Raw genomic sequence first — 16511 nt, 5'->3', positions numbered from 1 at the left:
ATAGTGTCATACAGTGCCCATATAAATAGTGCCATACAATGACCATATAAATAGTGCCATACAATGACCATATAAATAGTGCCATACAATGACCATATAAATAGTGCCATACAATGACCATATAAATAGTACCATACAATGACCATATAAATAGTACCATACAATGACAATATAAATAGTGCCATACAATGACCATATAAATAGTGCCATACAATGACCATATAATAGTGCCATACAATGACCATATAAATAGTGCCATACAATGCCCATATAAATAGTACCATACAATGACCATATAAATAGTGCCATACAATGACCATATAAATAGTGCCATACAATGACCATATAAATAGTACCATACAATGACAATATAAATAGTGCCATACAATGACCATATAAATAGTACCATACAATGACCATATAAATAGTACCATACAATGACCGTATAAATAGTGCATTACAATGACCGTATAAATAGTGCCATACAATGACCATATAATAGTGCCATACAATGACCATAAAAATAGTGCGATACAATGACCATATAAATAGAGCCATACAGTGCCCATATAAATAGTGCCATACAGTGCCCATATAAATAGTTCCATACAGTGCCCATATAAATAGTGCCATACAATGACCATATAAATAGTGCCATACAATGACCATATAAATAGTACCATACAATGACCATATAATAGTGCCATACAATGACCATAAAAATAGTGCGATACAATGACCATATAAATAGAGCCATACAGTGCCCATATAAATAGTGCCATACAGTGCCCATATAAATAGTTCCATACAGTGCCCATATAAATAGTGCCATACAATGACCATATAAATAGTGCCATACAATGACCATATAAATAGTACCATAAAATGACCATATAAATAGTACCATACAATGACCATATAAATAGTGCCATACAATGACCATATAAATAGTGTCATACAGTGCCCATATAAATAGTGCCATACAATGACCGTATAAATAGTGTCATACAGTGCCCATATAAATAGTGCCATACAATGACCATATAAATAGTTCCATACAATGACCATATAATAGTGCCATACAATGACCATATAAATAGTGCCATACAATGACCATATAAATAGTGCCATACAATGACCATATAAATAGTACCATACAATGACCATATAAATAGTACCATACAATGACAATATAAATAGTGCCATACAATGACCATATAAATAGTGTCATACAGTGCCCATATAAATAGTGCCATACAATGACCATATAAATAGTGCCATACAATGACCATATAAATAGTGCCATACAATGACCATATAAATAGTGCCATACAATGACCATATAAATAGTACCATACAATGACCATATAAATAGTACCATACAATGACAATATAAATAGTGCCATACAATGACCATATAAATAGTGCCATACAATGACCATATAAATAGTGCCATACAATGACCATATAAATAGTGCCATACAATGACCATATAAATAGTACCATACAATGACCATATAAATAGTGCCATACAATGACCATATAAATAGTGCCATACAATGACCATATAAATAGTACCATACAATGACCATATAAATAGTACCATACAATGACAATATAAATAGTGCCATACAATGACCATATAAATAGTACCATACAATGACCATATAAATAGTACCATACAATGACCGTATAAATAGTGCATTACAATGACCGTATAAATAGTGCCATACAATGACCATATAATAGTGCCATACAATGACCATAAAAATAGTGCGATACAATGACCATATAAATAGAGCCATACAGTGCCCATATAAATAGTGCCATACAGTGCCCATATAAATAGTTCCATACAGTGCCCATATAAATAGTGCCATACAATGACCATATAAATAGTGCCATACAATGACCATATAAATAGTACCATACAATGACCATATAAATAGTGCCATACAATGACCATATAAATAGTGCCATACAATGACCATATAAATAGTGTCATACAGTGCCCATATAAATAGTGCCATACAATGACCATATAAATAGTACTATACAATGACCATATAAATAGTTCCATACAGTGCCCATATAAATAGTGCCATACAATGACCATATAAATAGTGCCATACAATGACCATATAAATAGTGCCATACAATGACCATATAAATAGTACCATACAATGACCATATAAATAGTGCCATACAATGACCATATAAATAGTGCCATACAATGACCATATAAATAGTGTCATACAGTGCCCATATAAATAGTGCCATACAATGACCATATAAATAGTACCATACAATGACCATATAAATAGTTCCATACAGTGCCCATATAAATAGTGCCATACAATGACCATATAAATAGTGCCATACAATGACCATATAAATAGTGCCATACAATGACCATATAAATAGTACCATACAATGACCATATAAATAGTACCATACAATGACAATATAAATAGTGCCATACAATGACCATATAAATAGTGCCATACAGTGCCCATATAAATAGGGCCATACAGTGCCCATATAAATAGTGCCATACAATGACCATATAAATAGTGTCATACAGTGCCCATATAAATAGTGCCATACAATGACCATATAAATAGTGTCATACAGTGCCCATATAAATAGTGCCATACAGTGCCCATATAAATAGTGCCATACAATGCCCAGGAAAACACATCATATAATGCTTAGTTATTGCCACACAAAACCCATATAAATATTTCTATACTGTACTGTGGGCCTGTGAGTTGCACATTCATGAGGCAAGTTGAGTTCAAGCGTTTCGGCCAAATTTGGAAGTTATTCTCCATTCATAAAATAGGGAATAATTGCCCAATTTTTGGGAGCCTGGCTTCTGGGACCCAGAATGACTCTGAATATTCCCCAGAAGTTGGACATGGAAGAATGAATGGTGTAGAGGCGCATGTTCCACCTCTGCTCCACTCAGATGGGGCTATGGCCGTTCTTGTGATCAGTGGGGTTCGAGCAGTCAGACCCCGAATAATTTACGTGGTATTACCCCTTTAAATTAAAAACAGGTTGACCAAAAAAAAGCAATGGACGTTGGGCAGCTGCCCAGGTCTGATGCCAAACCGCAGATCAATTACTTTTACGTGTATGTTAAAGACTTCCTTCTCATACGTTGTATTCATGTTTAATTTTTATCATTCTACGAAATGAACTTTTCAGTTCTGCTTTATTAGGATTTGCAAATTCATCTATAAATTACTAGCGTCCACATACCGTTAAACTTTTTGGCAGGAGTACACAAGCGAAGAGAGCCATAAAGTAAAAAGCAAGCATTGCAGATGTAACACTCCTGCTGATACAAATGACTGCAGTAAAGTAATAGGATCTCCCCTGGGAGAAATGTGCTCCGCTCCTGCAAGGAGATTATTACAGAGATGATGATGTATATAAGATGCAAAATCAACCAGACATGTTGTTTACTTTAACGAAAACTTCTAAAGGAGGCAACACAAAGGAATCTTATGTTCCTCATTAGGAGACTTCAGTTCATCTGGGTTCTAAATCCACATTAAACTTGTGTTTCACTCATAAACAAGGCATGTCGGCCTCACACCACCCTCCGGGGACTGAAAGCCATAGCTGGAAGGATATATCTGATAGTGAGCGACCATTATCTTCTGCAACTCAATTACTGAATGAAGAGCATGGGCATGGAGTTTAAAGAACGTACAGGGCCCCATACACATTAGACAGCTATTGGTGGAACGATGATTCGGCCAATGGTTTCACCAACAGCCATCTTGGCTGTCTCTCTCATACACAGGAGCACTTATTTGGCCGAGTCCTCTATGAGAAAGCTGCCGACATACATCTATACCAGCGGCCTAACTCTGGGAGAACAAAGCCATCAGTAATCCGAAAATGGCCATGACTGATCAGCATCTCCTCTGACAACCAGGTGGCCCCCATACACATTAGATTATCGGCTGAACCTGATGATAACCATTGATTAATATGTATGGGGCCAATTTCAAAATCTGGTAGAACATTTGTCTTCAAAAAGCAAAAAGTATACCTGCTCTCCGGGTGTAGATAGTAATCCACGCATGGACCATGCTCCTGAGCAGTATTCCAATGAGAATCCGCTCTTAATCATGCCATAACCAAGAACAGGTTAACCGCTCGAAACACGTAGGCTCTGTACCTCATTTTATGATGTTACTCTGTTCCAACATGTTTTCACTCTACATTCAATAAAGATTTTATGCTTTATTCATCTGGCTGGACTTAAAGAGGTTGTCCACTACTTTTACATTGATGGCCCATCCTTGGGATAGGCCATCAATGTCTGATAGACCAGGGTCCGACACCCGACACCCCCGCCGATCAGCAGTTATTGGTGTCTACATGTACTTCACATCCGCCTCCTATTGATTTGAATACGAGGCGGATGTGTAGTACCCCACGGCAGCCAATACAAGTAGATGGCCAAGCTCAGCAAGTCAGCACTTCTGGCCGGTGGCACCGATAACAGCTGACCAGCAAGAGTGCCGGGTGGAAGTAGTGGGCAACTTCTTTAAGGTATATTTCTGGAGAACACTTTCTTATCACATGGGTCACAATTACTACTGAAGTTATCTAAATCTGGCCACCCGAGAAAGCATCGGCTGAATGGTCGTCCGATCCCCATACGCAACTTGGCTGAGAAGTCAACGGAGAGAGAGAAGAATGTCATTGCCTGACATGTCTGGGAGAGGTTATCCCCCCTGAAAACAAAAGGATTGGCTTTTGAAATTCCAATGGCTGAACCCTTCTCTACATCTTGCCAAACTTGTTTGTTTGACTTTCATCTAATGTGTATTGAGGCCTTCAGACTGGGATGTTCATCAAACCATTAAAGTTTCCAACTCTTTCATAAACAGAGAGTGTGGGTTTCTCCAAGTAAAAGGGGAGACTTTGGATAAAAAGACCACATTTCTCTGGCACAGCTAAAAAAACACCCAGAAAAGAGCAGTTTTGGAATGTCTTTTTTTGTGAATGACACTTTATTATCAGACACAGCCAAAATATTCACATGCACATTTAGCGGGTGGGTATTGGGACTTTGAAAAAGTGTGCATGGTCAAGAAAAGCTGGATGGCTGTTCTTGAATGTTGGAAGGTATGCATAACATGGTGTCTGCAGTCTTGTCAGCGCAGTGATGGTCCTCAGTACATATCTTGTCGTTCTCATGAAGGTTCCAAAATATCCTGAGATCTCCTGGATTGTATCACCTTATATGTGTAGCACACATCTGCATCCTGAGGAAAGCATGGGAACAATGCTATTGTGTGAGTCAAAGATCACATATACCCCAAATATAACACTAAATCTATCAATAAGGTTAAAAATCATAGTCCGATGTAACTATTAATGACCTTTAAGGCTATGGATCCAACGGGCGTTGACTAATCATCAAAACGGGAGAACTGCAAAAGTATAAACACCAACTATACGTCCAGTCCGTGCACACATCCCAATGCTTCCAAAAGATACATAATTGATAAACATTTACATTATCAAAGAACATACAATAAAACAAATAAAACCTATATACCAAAGAGCTCAACAGTCTTATGTGGACCCCAACAGAAAGAAAAGACGTCCTAACTAGGGTATGGAAACCCACAAAACACACTCCCCCACAGTGAGAAACACACGTATAGAACACAATAATAATAACAACTAATGATATTCAATAAGGTTCTACACAATATATGGCCCTAATTTGTATGTATCAGCATCCAAAATAATAACATCCAAGGTGCAAGTGCAATATAATAATAATAATCCCAAAATGAAATCCTCGTAAGAGAATTCAGACCATAATGTGACATCTAAATGTAGGACAATCTCAACCAATGTCTCACACAGGCGAGTAAAAGGTTTCACAGAATATGCTTGTTAGGTGGCTTGAGGCTTGTGGGCCCCAATGCAAGATCTCTAACAGGGCCCCCAACAATCTTGTTTTTAACAGTATTGGTTTTCTCAAAACGGCCAAATGGACCTTTTGGTCCAACCTACGCTACAGAGCCTGGCTGTAATCTCTGCGCCTACTGAAGATATGCCCCTGTTCTTGTGCAGAGATGCCTTATGTGTTTCGATGATTTGCAGCCTCATCAGCCTTATTCCTTTCAAATGTCTTGGAAATACTCAATAGGCATAGCATACGGGCCTAAATTGTTTCCCATTTTCGGTAAACATGGCGCCAGTGTCTGGTGTTACTGCCCATGCACTTCATTCCTATCATGATTACATCTGCGCCCCTAACAAATATGGAGTAAGCGCTCAGTTACAATATTAATATTTTTTCATAAGAATTTGGGAAAGTTATGAAATGTCCTATAAATGTCTGTCCTATTCCTGATCCAAGGGGCTAGCCTTTGAGCTGAGATGAATCTGTGCTACAGTAAATGTATCACTTACACATGAGCCATGTATGAGGGAGTCGGAGTCGTGGAGTCGCAGTTGGTGTCACGGAAATTGAGGAGTCGGAGGTTTGGCTTACCGACTCCACAGCCCTGGTGTGTATATATATATATATATATATATATATATATATATATATATATATATATATATAGTGAGATGGCGTCCAGACAGGTACTAGAGGGGAGATATGTATCATCGAGGTTGGTAGCCTCGGTGATGTAAGCCCGGGAAAAGAAGGCTCCAGCATGTATAGTGTTGAAAGAGTTAATAGGGCATGTCAGGGGCAGGTTTACAAGTAACTAATAGAGTAGCTCTGCTACTCTATTTGTTAGTTTTATATGGGGGTAGCTGCTCCTAGTAAGCACATGTACACACCTGTTTCTTGTTTTGGATGTGCCGGTCAGTTTTTTTCTATTTACAGGTTTACAGGCAGTCAGAGAGATGGGTGGGATTGGCTGCTCACATATCCCCACCCCGGGGCATGGTACAGCAGATAAAAAGGAGACCAGTTGTCTCATTCAGACAACTGGTGAGGAGTGAGCAGGGCCCTCACTCCTCGTGTAACTGTTGAAATGTGATAAATTGTATTATTTTTTTACTGTCTGTTCATGTCCCTACTTAATTGTAAAGTGCTGCGGAATATGTTGGCGCTATATAAATAAAAATTATTATTATTATTCAGTGTCTGTGTGTGGAGGTGTGCAGTCCTCCAGTGGTATTTCTCTTTGCTAAGGACTAAAGAGCTGGACAGTAACCCGAGCGGGCGGACCCGCACCACTATATGGACTTTTTACTTTATGTTTTCACTTTGTGCCGGAAAAGGCTGTTTTTGTTTTTTTATCCTGATTGATATATGAAGTCTTAATAATCTAGCTTGGACTTTTTACTGAAACCGCTTCCCGTGTCTACCTCAAAAAGCAACTGAGTGGAAACCCTACGATATATATACACAACGTTATTATGTACCATTCATTCAAAACTATACTGATAAGGGGAGGTAAACCCACACTGCAAATAAGGCAAAGCACTATAGCAGTGATCCCCAACATGTGGCTCATGAGCCCCTGATGTATGGCTCACGGCTGTCTGCTAGCCCAGTGCTGGGTCTACCATACACTAAACCCAGCACTAATGGCAAGATGGCGCTCACCAAGAGGATGAGGTGGAGGAGCCATGAAATGGTTATAGTGGTGGTACGGCTGCCTCCTCCTGGTTGGTGACATCATCCCATCATTCATTCTCATCTCTAAAAGCCGAATGTGGCTCTCAAGATAAGAAAGGTTGCGGATCCCTCTAAATACTCTAATAACAATACTACGGATGCTCAGGAAAGACTTCCTGAATGTAATGAATTAGGTACAATGCATTATTTTGAGGCTAAATGCAAAACGCTTTATGTGGCAGAAAACTAACACTGCACATCACTCTGAAAACACCATCCCCACCATCAAATATGGTGGTGACAGTATCATGCTGTGGGGATGCTTTTCTCAAGCAGGGACAGGGAAGCTGGTCAGAGTTCATGAGAAAATGGATGGATGGAGTTAAAGACAAAGCAATTCTGTAGGAAAACCTGTTAAGAGGATGCAAAAGACTTGAGACTGGGGCATAACATTTTTTCACGTTACACCCATAAACTTAAATGTTACGTGAAAAAATGTGGAAAAGATTCCATCTCGTTAAAGTCAGTCCATCCTTTTATACCATGATCAAAGACATAATCCATCAACAAAGGCACTTAATCCACAGATCCCGAGAACAAGGGTCCCAAAATCCTGAGTGACTGGAGCGGCACTGCGCATGTGAGTCTGTGAGAGCGGTGATCAGTAACGTGCACTACTGCTCCAATCACACAGGACATCCATTCTCTTGATCAATGTGGATCCTGATGGTCAGCCCCGACCATTCATACATATATTACGTATCCTCAGGAGGGGTCTGGTAGTGTATTATTCCCCTTTCCCCGCTAAAATGAACAAGTGATATCATCCGACACAGCGTATATGTTTTATGGTGAAGAAAGGCGAAACAGCTTATTCAGCGGGTTCTAGAATAAAATGCCGAAACTACAAAAAAAATATTGACGTCAATTACCTGGATGGGCACAGTTCAATTAAAAGAGGGGGTCTGAGATAGATTACTCATGTGTCAAAGGCTCTTTGTTGCAGATTCAGTCACACTTGGTGCAATGATATTTAGGTTTTGGGATTTGTATATATATATACTCGCATCTGTAGAATTCCACATCCTTCTAATGTAACTGCATCAAGTGGATTCATGTCATCCTTTTTCTCCATCAGTTGCTTATAGCGCCACAGTGCCCTTATGTGGAAGCAATTGTCCGCTCCTGCTACAGCTAAGTCACTGCGGATATAAACACTTCACACTATGTAATAGGTGTCATTTATCGCTATAACTGTGTGCACCCAACCTCCAGCTGCAGCCTACAAGCCAACAGGAATATTGTGCAATTCCAAGGGTAGATAATAAACTATGGAAAATAGGTATACACAGGAAAAAGAAACAGTAACGTGAATTAGATCCAGGAATCATTAAAGGGAAAAAATGACTTTTTGTCTAAGTCAGGTTTTTGTTTTAAATGTTTTTTTTATTGTGACAATGTGGTTTTTTTACATATTACAATCTGTTTTAAAAAATCCCCCAAAAAATAAATCTTGCAATTTTTACACTGGCTACTTGGACTATTTTAGATGCTAACTTCTTGTTGTTTCATGAAACAACACATGTACATAGAAACAATTGGCAAATCCCGACCCTATCATTTGTATTGAAGTGTCTAATGAGCGTGTATAAACGTCTTTGTGAACAGAGGGGGAGGAGGTCAGCTGTGATATCGCCTATTGTGATTGATGGATCCTGTGTTATCAGCTGTGTATAGAGGTGTTACTGGTCATTGTAAAGCAGCCTCTGATGATAAGGAGCCTGCTGAAAACGCTTCCTGAAAAATCAGGAAGTATGAATCTAAAAAAGCCCTAGTGGCCACTGTGAAAATTGCATGGTTACTATATTATTTTTTAAATAAAGATTGTGATATGAAAAAATTAACATTGCTAAAATTATTTTAAACATGTAACACAAAAGCCTGATATTCTGATGATAGATTTCCTCTAAGAGAGTGGTGAACACACAGACACAGCAGCACAACCTCCTCGGTTACAAGGCGTCTTCTCACAGTCCAGGTAGATATTATATTACCGAGAATTGTCAAATGAAAAGTGACTGAATGGAGTCTTTTATGTATTTGTGACTGCCACAAAAGCCAAAGCCGAGCCCCTCTGTCAGAGGTATTATACACCGTCCCCAATGATCAGAGCCTGACTGCAGCCAATATGGGGAAACTAATGAAAATCTAAAGGGCTGTTTCCCTAAAGCATTATGGCAGATTTATGAGGATCGGTTCCATGCACACACATATGTTTTATTCTGCAGCGTGTGCTTGGATTTCTACAAGCCCCATTTAGATGGTTAGGACAGGCGCAGACACCATGGGGCCAAGTCAATGGGAGAGGGTGCCTGGTTGGAAGATCAATTAAGCAGGTTTAAAGGGGTCGTCCGTGACTTTAACATTGATGGCCTATCCTTAGGATGGGTCATCAGTGTCTGATTGGTGGGGGTGCGACACCCGGGACCTCCAGGTGTCGGCGGCTGGAAATGCTCAGGTGCAGAGCTGCACAGCTCCGTTAGCGGAATAGTTGTTGCCCTTCCGCCCCCTATTGATTTGAATAAGTGGTGGATGTGCAGTACCTGGCCGTGGCCACTATAGGGTCCATGGAGCTGTGCTGTGCAGTTCTATAACTGAGCAGCTCCGGCTGCCACCGACATCGGGAGAAGCTGATCAGCGGAGGTCCCGGGTGTCGCACCCCCACAGATTAGACATTGATCACCTATTCTAAGGATAGTTCATTAATGTTAAAGTTGCAGAGACTGCTTTAATGCTGGCCATACACATTAGATAGCTGCCTATCACTCCCAACCCCCTGATACACAGGAATGCTCAGCATGGCGGAGGCCTCCTGTGTTCTCTATGAGAAAGCGACCGCCAGAATACATCCGACAGCGGCTCAACAAAATAATCGGTGACTGAATTTCATCCGCCCGATCCTTATGTCCCCCAACATAATGTGTCAGTGGTCCGTCAAGTCCCCACATACATTAGATGGCAGTCCCACTGAAATCAGCAGGTGACGACAACTTTAATCTAATTTGTACGACTGCCTTCATGGTGGCAATCATTTGGCAAGACAATTGATGAAGGTCAGCCGAACCTGCAGAATTGGCCCACCATCTAATGTGTATGGGGGCATCCTGCTCTTCCTCAATGGTAAAATGTAGGAAAAAGACAGAAGGATCCGTCAAAGAATTTCACACTCCGTGAAGCTCCACCAGGTGTATAGCAGCAGCTCACTCCTCTCTCCCCATTGAGAACATCTGCATGCTCAGCTGACCCGAGCATGCATCCACAGAATGCAGGGAAAAGGAAACAAGAACCCCAGAACAAGGATTGTGTTGGAGCAGGGGACTTGGAGTTGCTGCTATGTAATCTAGAATTCCCTATCTATAAAAATAAGTTATCACCTCTCAGTGGGACTTGTTGATTGGTGGGGGTCCGACAGTGGGACCCGCATCTACCAGCAGAACAAGGAGCTTTATATTACATTATAATGGAGCGGCAGAGCATATATAACCAGCACTCCATTCATTCCCTATGGGGCTGCAGAGTGCTGCACTCGCCTTTTTCCGGCAGCCCCATAAAGAATAAATGGAGCGGTGGTTCGGGCGTCCTGAGTGCAGCGCCATTTTTCAATGGTGACAAAAATCTTAGATCTGCCAATCAGGACAGGTCCCAGCAGTCGGACCCCCACCAATCAGAAAGTTATCACCTATTACTTGCTTTAACCAGACAACCCTATAAATCTTTTATGCAGGGACTTGTAGTTCCACAAGAGTGATCACAGACGTATTCTGGGTAGCTTGTGCAGTGTACCTATATATGTGCTCTGTGTTCACTGTATATCAGCGAAGGGGAAGTTTACGGGAACATGAGAGTGCTGCTGAAGCGGACATACTCTTCCCAAAATAAGGTGCACTGGCCAATAAACACTAGTCAGGGAGCACCCCTCCCCCAGCGACTATACCCTGCATATAGGGAGCGTGTGGCTATGGAGTCACCCCAGCTTTTTCATCCTGTGGATACAGTGATGCAGCCGCCAACAGACTTAATACAATGTACAATCCACCGCCAGGAGCAGCAGAAGATCCAATTAAACGTCTTCTGGCTCTCGGCAAGAAATGACACTGTAATTTACTTAATACGTATTGAGGAAGCAACCGCCACCGGGGGATATCTGCTGTAGTTTTCCTGACAACACAATATAGGACTTTGTGATACAAGGACGGTTACAACTTGATATTCTATATTCCACATACTATACGCAGCCCATCACCAGCAGAGACGTCATCCGGAGGCTGGGATATGTGTTCGGTGCTATACTAAGTGTGTTCCAAAATATGTGACAATGTATATGTAGCAGAGCTGGATCTATGTTACTTTAGGTCTGTCCGTGGAGTACAGGGCAATGGCACAATGGGCAATGTCAATCATGAATGTGATACTGGATAGCCTGACTCTTGTGTACAGTATGAACACCCACATGACTCTTCTGTACAGTGTGAACACCCACATGACTCTTCTGTACAGTGTGAACACCCACATGACTCTTTTGTACAGTGTGAACACCCACATGACTCTTCTGTACAGTGTGAACACCCACATGACTCTTCTGTACAGTGTGAACACCCACATGACTCTTCTGTACAGTGAACACCCACATGACTCTTCTGTACAGTGAACACCCACATGACTCTTCTGTACAGTGAACACCCACATGACTCTTCTGTACAGTGTGAACACCCACATGACTCCTCTGTACAGTGAACACCCACATGACTCTTCTGTACAGTGTGAACACCCACATGACTCTTCTGTGCAGTGAACACCCACATGACTCTTCTGTACAGTGAACACCCACATGACTCTTCTGTACAGTGAACACCCACACGACTCTTCTGTACAGTGAACACCCACACGACTCTTCTGTACAGTGAACACCCACATGACTCTTCTGTACAGTGAACACCCACATGACTCTTCTGTACAGTGAACACCCACATGACTCTTCTGTACAGTGAACACCCACATGACTCTTCTGTACAGTGTGAACACCCACATAACTCTTCTGTACAGTGTGAACACCCACATGACTCTTCTGTACAGTGTGAACACCCACATGACTCTTTTGTACAGTGTGAACACCCACATGACTCTTCTGTACAGTGCGAACACCCACATGACTCTTCTGTACAGTGAACACCCACGTGACTCTTCTGTAGAATGTGAACACCCACATGACTCTTCTGTAGAATGTGAACACCCATGTGACTTTTCTGTACAGTGTGAACACCCACATGACTCTTCGGTACAGTGTGAACACCCACATGACTCTTCTGTACAGTATTAACACCCACATGACTCTTTATAGGTCATCAGCATAAGACAAGAGGCATTATATATATATATATATATATATATATATATATATATACAGTACAGATCAAAAGTTTGGACACACCTTCTCATTTAAAGATTTTTCTGTATTTTCATGACTATGAAAATTGTACATTCACACTGAAGGCATCAAAACTATGAATTAACACATGTGGAATTATATACTTACCAAAAAAGTGTGAAACAACTGAAAATATGTCTTATATTCTAGGTTCTTCAAAGTAGCCACCTTTTGCTTTGATGACTGCTTTGCACACTCTTGGCATTCTCTTGATGAGCTTCAAGAGGTAGTCACCGGAAATGGTTTTCACTTCACAGGTGTGCCCTGTCAGGTTTAATAAGTGGGATTTCTTGCCTTATAAATGGGGTTGGGACCATCAGTTGTGTTGTGCAGAAGTCTGGTGGATACACAGCTGATAGTCCTACTGAATAGACTGTTAGAATTTGTATTATGGCAAGAAAAATGCAGCTAAGTAAAGAAAAACGAGTGGCCATCATTACTTTAAGAAATGAAGGTCAGTCAGTGCGAAAAATTGGGAAATCTTTGAAAGTGTCCCCAAGTGCAGTTGCAAAAGCCATCAAGCGCTACAAAGAAACTGGCTCACATGAGGACCGCCCCAGGAAAGGAAGACCAAGAGTCACCTCTGCTTCTGAGGATAAGTTTATCCGAGTCACCAGCCTCAGAAATCGCAGGTTAACAGCAGCTCAGATTAGAGACCAGGTCAATGCCACACAGAGTTCTATCAGCAGACACATCTCTTCAACAACTGTTAAGAGGAGACTTTGTGCAGCAGGCCTTCATGGTAAAATAGCTGCTAGGAAACCACTGCTAAGGACAGGCAACAAGCAGAAGAGACTTGTTTGGGTAAAAGAACACAAGGAATGGACATTAGACCAGTGGAAATCTGTGCTTTGGTCTGATGAGTCCAAATTTGAGATCTTTGGTTCCAACCACCATGTCTTTGTGCGACGCAGAAAAGGTGAACGGATGGACTCTACATGCCTGGTTCCCACCGTGAAGCATGGAGGAGGAGGTGTGATGGTGTGGTTCAAAATTGAAGGCATACTGAACCAGCATGGCTACCACAGCATCTTGCAGCGGCATGCTATTCCATCCGGTTTGTGTTTAGTTGGACCATCATTTATTTTTCAACAGGACAATGACCCCAAACACATCTCCAGGCTGTGTAAGGGCTATTTGACCAAGAAGGAGAGCGATGGGGTGCTACACCAGATAACCTGGCCTCCCCAGTCATCAGACCTGAACCCAATCGAGATGGTTTGGGGTGAGCTGGACCGCAGAGTGAAGGCAAAAGGGCCAACAAGTGCTAAGCATCTCTGGGAACTCCTTCAAGATTGTTGGAAGACCATTTCCGGTGACTACCTCTTGAAGTTCATCAAGAGAATGCCAAGAGTGTGCAAAGCAGTCATCAAAGCAAAAGGTGGCTACTTTGAAGAACCTAGAATATAAGACATATTTTCAGTTGTTTCACACTTTTTTGTTAAGTATATAATTCCACATGTGTTAATTCATAGTTTTGATGCCTTCAGTGTGAATGTACAATTTTCATACTCATGAAAATACAGAAAAATCTTTAAAATGAGAAGGTGTGTCCAAACTTTTGATCTGTACTGTATATATATATTATGCCATTTTCAACATAAGAAAAACAGAGAGTCAGCTGTGTTTAAAAAAATTGTCAGGTCATCTATAATGACTTTGTGATAAAAGGACCTGACAGCTTTCCATTAGCCTGCAGTCCCATGCAAGACACAGAAAGATAGCGTAATTATGATGATCTTCACCACATGACAAACTCAGCTCTGCTACAACTGTACACGTTGAACCATAAAGAAACCCTCAAACTCCAAAGCAAGACAATAAGACAATGTCACCGCGTTCATCCCTCCTTATAGACAGCAAATCTTCTACATCGGAAGCAGCGGTCGGGGCTGTGCATTACTATGGAGATGACTGGGTCTGGTACCAGTAGGGCACATTTCCATTGGTCGGTTGCTATGGTGATCGCTACAATCAGCCAGGAATTTCCCATTTGGGACAATCCAGACCTGAAATCTGCAAATTCTTACAATCCTAGAAAAGTTTTTGCTGCAATGTGTCCTAGTCACCATAGCTGGACGGATACAGACATAGTACAGGCATCATATAGACCAGAACATGTACAAGCGATAAGGTCGGAGGATGACATCGCACAGAGCTAATAAACGCTGACGATCATTGAGTGTACGGACGATCTCATCACTGATCGTCCGCGCTTCTACACAGAGATCTGTGGGCAGAGTGGGCACTGGTGAAGTTTACCCACTGCCGGGCATCTCATTCCCACAGGTGCCCTCCTCTACAGCCCCCCACTCCCTTCCCCCACACAGAGGACGCTGTGCCCCCCCACACTCACCCTGCCTGCAGTGTGGGCTCAGCCTGTCCTCATGCCCGTGCTGCCCGCCCGGTGCCAGGCTGTGGGGATGCCGCGGCCGCTGCGCCCTGTGCTGCCGCCCTCTCCGTCCTGCAGCCGCCCAGCCCCGCAGTGACGCACAGACTCCCCCTCTGTACGGAGCAGGGGGCGGTGTGAGAGGGTCCTGGTGTGATGGGACTGCCCCCTGCAAGCTGCCGAAAACACTGTGCCCCGGTGACCGCGGAGGGGGTGGGCAGCTGGTAAAAATAGATAACAATATGAGGAAAAGGGAAGAGTCTGCGGCACTGGGTTATCCAGCAATGTCACTGCCACCAGGGAGCCGTGCCAGCCCTAAAGGGGGCGCTGTGTGCGCTGCTCCATGTACAGGGATACGGTCACTGTGTGGAGGGGGGCTTTGTTCACACTGTCAAAGTTCTTCCACAGCAAACTCCCCCCAACCAAGTCTTTATGGACCTTGCTTTGTGTACTGGGCGCAGTCATTTCCCCAAACTGTTCCCACAAAGTTGGAAGCTACACAAATGTCTTGTCTGCAGGAGGATTACATGCTTTGTCTCCAATGTGCAATATCAGAACCTCCGCACCGACACCGCTGCAGCGACGTCTCCCAGGTGTTGCCTGACATTGTTATGCCAGGTGAGCACTGCAGCCGATCAGCGGTAAATAGTTAGGCTGCGTCACTCACACGTCCCTCGGACAAAATCTGGACTTCCGAGAAAGTTGGAGAAATGCAACGCATTAGCGGCCGCTGATTGGCTGCAGCGCTCACGAGGTATAACAATGTCTGATCATTGGGGGTCCGACTGCTGGGACCTTCAGCGATCCTGAGATTAGGACTTTAGAACTATGACAACAAGGCTTTGCAGCCTGGGATGGGCATGTGCGATCTCTGCTCCATTTATTGTCTATGGGACTGTTGAGTTCTGCGCTCACATGGTATAACACTATCTGATCATTGGGGGTCTGACCACTGGGACCTACAGCGATCACAAGATTAGGACTTTAGATCTTTGAGAACGGGGCTCTGC

At 42.3% G+C, this 16511-nt stretch overlaps 1 protein-coding gene across 1 annotated transcript in view; it reads right to left on the bottom strand.

The window, feature by feature from the left end:
- The window catches only part of LRRC8C (leucine rich repeat containing 8 VRAC subunit C), a 117080-nt gene extending 101342 nt beyond the window's left edge, over positions 1 to 15738 (bottom strand). Inside the window, exon 1 of the mRNA XM_073643171.1 lies at positions 15469 to 15738. The gene's annotated coding sequence lies outside the window, so the exon portion shown is untranslated. The remainder of the gene's footprint in view (positions 1 to 15468) is intronic.
- Between the last annotated feature and the right edge of the window lie 773 nt (positions 15739 to 16511).

This window comes from Phyllobates terribilis, unplaced genomic scaffold (assembly GCF_046119375.1).
Source record: "Phyllobates terribilis strain yellow unplaced genomic scaffold, ASM4611937v1 Scaffold_8__6_contigs__length_399053987, whole genome shotgun sequence".
Lineage (NCBI taxonomy): Eukaryota > Metazoa > Chordata > Amphibia > Anura > Dendrobatidae > Phyllobates > Phyllobates terribilis.
The sequence above is the reverse complement of the archived record's forward strand: the minus strand, read 5'-3'. Positions and strand labels throughout refer to the sequence as shown.